Here is a 6,626-nt window from a genome sequence, read left to right as displayed (position 1 = left end):
ACCATTGTGAATATAAAATAAATAAGTTCAGTAAGGAAGTAACTCAGTCAAGCTCCTCACAAAACCTGATCAGCTATAAGACGATTCCTGTCTGAAGTTGGTTTAATTTGAAGTTTTTAGCAGATTTAAAATTGTAAGCCGATAAAATAATTCAACTCGTTAAATTTGTGTTTTCTGTAAATATAAACGTACTTAGAAATTTATTGGATTTAATATGTATTTTTATACGTGTTAGTAAATCAAACGGTGGTCTTAACATCGAAAAATAAGTAACTACATGAAAAACAACTTCTTGAATATTTTTTTATAAAGAATAAACAAAGGAGTAAAAAGTGTTGAACGTGCAATATCGTTCATATTGTACGTAGAATATCAACAGATTGAAACGCATAAAACATTTATGCGAAAATAACCATTTTAAATATAGTAATTATTCTCTTAAATTACTATTTTATATAGTTTTGGATTTCAAATAGTTTTACATTTCAATGTAGACTTAGGTAAATTACCATGTAAAAATTTTGGACTGCAATTATTATACATTCTTACAAATAAAAAGTAAAATAGTAAATGTTCATTAGTTTATGTCATAGTCTTAACGTAATAAAGTGGATAATAGTAGCAGTTTGTTAAAACATTCATCATATTAATTAAACATTTCAAACAAAACAACAACTAACAATTCTTGTCAGACTGTTATAAAGTAATTCTTTCCTAACTAGTTTAAAAACTGTTTCATAAAAGCAAGATTAAAAAAATTGTGAAATAACAGCATATTATCATGATCTGTATTGTCAAACTTTTAATGGACCTGGTAATGTAAAGGAACTTTTTATTGCCCCTTAAAAGTTTATCGTAAACTAAATCACTAACTTCGGTGGTTGGTTTTGACTGCTCGTATTTTATTTCTGTTAGCGTTAAGAGAAAATATACCGGGTATCCCAAATGGATTTAACAATTAATTGTTAATTAATAGAACAGACAATTGGATATATAAATTGGGCACGGTACAAACTTCAAACTCTACGTTATAGACACATGTAAAACAAATACCTCCCAATCTAATTTGATTCTGATTAATTAGAACAAAATGGCGGAACAAGACTTAAGACGTTAGACCTAAATTTTTTTGTTTTTTGTTTTTTTTTTTTTTATAAGAGGTTGGCGGCCTCTTTTAACCTTGCATTTGCCCGTCCACATAGACTACAGATCTGTGCGTGGAACGTATCCAGCAAAGCAAGGGGTGAGCCGGTACAGTACAAAGGTGAACTGTACTGATAAAAGTTTGTGGCAGTGACCAGGATCCGAACCCACGACACTTCTGCCTTGGGCCCAAAGTCCGTGACGCTACCAACTGAGCCACCGACTCACAAACATAATCTCTGCTAAAAGTTATGTATCGTGTTAAAGGCACTAATGTATCCTATTGCAGTTTTATACTCTTTTCGAAGCATGAGTGATAAGATTAGTTTAAATAAAAGAGGTAAAATTAGGTGTTGTAACACACACACACCTATTCATGATTCAGTTGAGGTAATCATTTGGTTTGGATATTTACGGTGGCTTATTTCCTTACCACCGTTTGTTTCACGTGATCAAAAATATTCTGAAACGACAGAGGTGAATCTTTAAACAAACGTAGACCATTAAAAGGACCCATCTATAGGTTAGTTCATGTCACTTGGAAATCCCTGATGTGAACGCCAGAAATAGGACCCGAATTCACGACGTTTATATTTGCTATAACTTATAAATTTATCGTATTTTTTTTTTTATTTACTGATATTATCACAGCTTCTTTCGCACAGTTGATTAAATTAAGCTAAAGATAACTTAGAAACAAAGTATACAAAAGATTATTAGGAAATTAAGATTCAATTGAGTTGACTTAAGCCAATGTTGGCGTGTAGCTATTTTTACATTATATTAAAACCTACATTATATTACCTATTCTCTTTTTCATCCTCATCACGTTGCGAATCACGGATGTAGTGAATTGTATGAAATGGACGCGGATTCTTCTGTCTTATTTAAAATAATATAGTTAAAGATAAAAAGTTATTTCCTCATACATCGTTTATGAGTATTCCCCTCTTCTCATAAAGTAACGGAGATGACGTAGACGGGATATCCAGATCGGATATTGTTTCCAGCCGCTGCGGGGTCTACACTCGACAACCTAGAGCGTGCTTGGCTGTACTAATAACAGCTAGGAACTAAATATGAGGCCGAAGAGTTATATGGGAGAGAAAAATATTTAGAAATAATGTTCCTAATATTGAAAAATTTATAATCAGTATTGCGAATGGGTCAATCTTCTTCATTGTCATTTTTTGACAAGGGGCTGTATACTATCTAACGTCAACTCGTTGCTAGTTAGCATCTTTAATTGACAACCTAATGGAAAATGACACCTAGTTCCAGAGATTACCTTACTCGGGATAGTACTATCATAACTTAGATTTGAAACAAGCACTTGAACTACTTGGCTACCTAGATATTAGTAAATCATATAATTAATCAAATTTTATATAAAAACTGAGCCTACAGTTATCCAACCATCTCGGTTTCAAGGCTGCGTTGATGCGTAAAAAGGTTGAGATAATAAATTATTGCATCTAAGGTATGTAAAGATGTACAACTGAATTCGTGATTTTGATTTAGGTGGATTAAGATATAGAGCCACTGACCTAATATGAGTTACTGAGATTGCCTTGAAAGCATACTTTTAGTAGACTTCCAATCTCATTAAAAATTCGAATGCCTACTTGGCTTGTGTTAGCTTTAACTATATGTTTTTAAGTTGATTTAGGTTCATTTTAGTTCACATTTATGTTACTGTTGTGAATTATTTACATTCAATATATTTTTGAATGGATGCATAACCATTCTTAAAATTGGAGAGCTGAGAACTAAGCTTGGATATCGACAAAAACACTTAAAAGAAAGACTACAACAGCAAAGGTAACAGAAACACTGTGCCACAGTTCAATATAACAAGGGCAGGGTCCGACCTTTGCCTTCCAAACAAGGGTTGAACTGTTGTGATACACGATCTTTTAAATCTAACAGCAGTGGAAGTCGACATTTTAACAACATAGATGTATAAACTTATGTAATCAAATACCTATTTTTTCAATTTTGCACTTAAATCATAGTGTGTTCAAATCCTTCCGAAAACATATATCTTTAAGACTGGTAAATACTGCATTTGAATAAATTATTGAAAAATTATGTCTAAACTTCCCCATAAATATAAGAATACTCTGTAAAAATATGTTATACAGTAAAACCTATACGCATTCATTAAAGTTACTTAATGAAGATGTATTGTTTAATAGATAATTAGAATAAATGATGAATAAAGTAAATGATGAATGGTTATGATAGAATAAAGTTTTTACCCTTTTAATTAGTATTAATTTTGTATAAGCAATGTTGCACGCTTAGGTGTAGCTCAATTTATTTCCTTATGTTAGTTTAAAACTATAATGCAAATTAAACGACGCATTAAATATAAATTAATACTTCGGTTGGTTTACAATCAATCGTAAAGGAGACGAAACATGCCGAAGTTGCAACAGGTGTCGCATACCACCCTCCCCCACTTGTTGCGGAATATTCACCCCCAATAATCTACCCTTGAACTTAAAAAATATTAAACTACCCTAAAATGTTATTGCTTACCCAAGATTCGGCATTGATACAATTTCAAACATAACCCACGTCACTAACTGTTTTGTTTTTACACCACAGTAAGACTAGAGGGAGCGCGCGCGATTTTGACGCTTCCCGCGCAAAATACAGAGGGTGACTGGCGGGAGTGCCGCGCGGGAGTTGGTGCGCGTGCGTCGGGTCATATGGTGACCTGTCCTGTGGGAGTTGCCACATGTTTATGGGGATTATAATATAAACTGGATTAATGCAATTGATACGGATTTACATTGCTTTATAAGCATCGATTGCCGGTACAGATTTATTCAATTGATATACAGTGTATTTTGCTAGAAATTTCCGGTGATGGGGATTTACAGGTTGATGAAATACGTTTTTAATAAGGTACATTGTAGTTTATTTATTATAAAAGTATACGTTTTATAACACAGTTTACGTAGTTTTATATCATTAAAATGTATAGTATTATAAATATTTTTTCTGTAATTACACTCTTTGTGATTTAAAAGCTTATACACGTAGTTAATCTTTTATTACTATTAATAGTACGGCAAAACTAGCCAAAAAGGGTTAAACCGGACCATCCAAAGTGAAAAAACCACTTTTGACTCCAAGTTGTTAAGTACAGTCCACATAAGGTTTGGTATAAATTTACACCTATTTGAGCGTCGGGTTTGGTGATAAGGGGGGGGGGGGGTGGTTAAACTTGGAAAAATGGCACTTTTTTGGTTTTTATTAAATATCTCAAAAGCTATGCATGGAGAACTATCATGGCCTGAATTTTAATCACACACGATTAACACTGAAGTAATCTTTAGAATAATGCCTGCAAAGTGTAGTCTAACAGAAACAAATTCTTTGAGGTAGGATATTAAGCATTTGTTGTTCCTACAAATTAAATTGATAGTAGTCCTAAGGATCAACCACCTGTGAAATAATACGGTCCTAGGAATAGACTTGCATGGTATTTTATGGAATATAAACCTGTAGGTTGAAAATAAATTGTGTAAAATAGGCCTAGTTAAACGATTAAAACTGCGGTTTACTGTTAAGAAGCTATCACTCAACCTTAAAGGTAGGCACGATTTTAAAACTTTTAATTTAGTGTTCAAAATTGATCATAAAAAGTACTACTAGTTGAATAAATCTTCTACCTACATGAAGTCCACGATGACAAGACCCGCAGGGTTGTTATTAATTGTAAATAATTTCACCTAGTGAATTTCCTTAAATAAAACTCAGAAACAAGACACTTGATTAAATATGAAACCAACTTAAGAAATACCCAACATGAAAGGTATGTCAACTGTGGACATATCTATGTAGGCCTACCTGCAATAATCACTGATGCTGGTTGAATTTCAGTGTTTTTATTGGAAATAGCCTCCTCTGTAGAATGCTTAAACAAAGATAGGCCTATTATACATGGTTAAATTTTGACAAATTTTGACTTTTGGCAAGCCTTTTGAGTTTTAATTGGTACCAGTAATTCTTTGAGTCTGCATTGTAAATGCCAAAGTACCTTATGCAGTATATTTACCCGTCATATTAGAGTATCGTGACCTAGATCACGATCACACTTGACATAAGGACTCGCCATGAAGTCCTTATTGCAACAATTCACGATTTCCCTTTATTGGCAAACAGTTCTGATCGACAGAGTGAAAATTGTCGTAAACAATCCTATAAGCCAATGTTGACGTTTAATCAAAAGCCTGTATTATAGCTTGGTCATGTCTCAATGTTGGTTCTGCTAATGGCAATACTAGTTGAGCTAGTTTGTGCATCAATCGGATTAATCAATGGTGTAGCGTGTACAAAACAAGTCGTCATACTACGGCTTCATGTGTAGTTGCGCCAAGTTAACAGTTAAAATAATTTAATAACTTACGATTTTAGGTGGGTACGGAATCACACGTAGCTTCACCCAAAGTCAAAAAGTTGGAAGGTTTTCATGGTTAACGAGAGTAAATACATTTTTGAAAATAAAACACATTATCTTGATACGTTATATGTTGGAGTTGGTTTTAGTAAGGTTTCATCCAAACCATGTTGGCTGTCTATTTATTTATATTTTTTGTCCTAGGACGCTAGGCACGAGCTTGGGATTGTTTTTCACATTGCTTCAGGCTAGACCTAGGGGTTGCGGCTTTATCACTTAGATAACATCTATTGGTGACTTGGTGGGAATCGAACCTCAGGGACTGAAGTCCCGCTCTCTAACCACTACGCCAGCTCACTCCCCGATGTCGGCTGTCTATAGAATGATTGATATTCCCATTGAAATTGTGTATATACACACTATATTGGTATAATAAGGTGTACAATGGAGTTGTCTGCTTGCAATATTGAGCGGAGCTAGCATTCCAATACTTTACCAAAGTCAATGCTACATATCTTTAACGTAACTGGAATATTTTATTTGTTTTATTTATTTATTTATTCCAACGGCAGATCACCAATTTACAATGTGGATGCAAGAAACCTATGAGGTAACAACATGCATATATGTTAACAGAAAACTTAACACATATTCTACATGGCAAGAGCAGCATCGGTAACAGGAAAAATAATCTTGACTAGATAAGTACCAATGTAACAATGAATGAAGCACAAAATAAAATATGAAAAACAATAACAATGGTAAAAATTTGATTCAACAATAACAGTTTTAAACAATAGCAGTGCGGGTAACTCAAACTTAGCGAAATTGACAGAAATCGAAAAAGATATGTGAAACAATATCAAATAGCAAACAACAATGGGACACTCTAGGTTTCGGTGGCAGGGGACCAGAGGATGCGGGTTCAGAGCGTCTGATGGCTGCTAGGCTTTCATGGAAGAGGTCCACTGATGCAGAGACGTGTTGCCGGAACGCATATTTTTTAGTTTTGGAATAGGACTGTTCTTGAGGTAACTTCTTCCTGCATGCTCCAAGCTCAAATAAACGC

The sequence above is a fragment of the Macrosteles quadrilineatus genome, unplaced genomic scaffold (genome assembly GCF_028750875.1).
Source record: "Macrosteles quadrilineatus isolate MER2022 unplaced genomic scaffold, UCM_ALF_1.0 Scaffold_5__1_contigs__length_97177068, whole genome shotgun sequence".
Classification (NCBI taxonomy): Eukaryota; Metazoa; Arthropoda; class Insecta; order Hemiptera; family Cicadellidae; genus Macrosteles; species Macrosteles quadrilineatus.
This window is presented reverse-complemented; position numbering follows the sequence as displayed.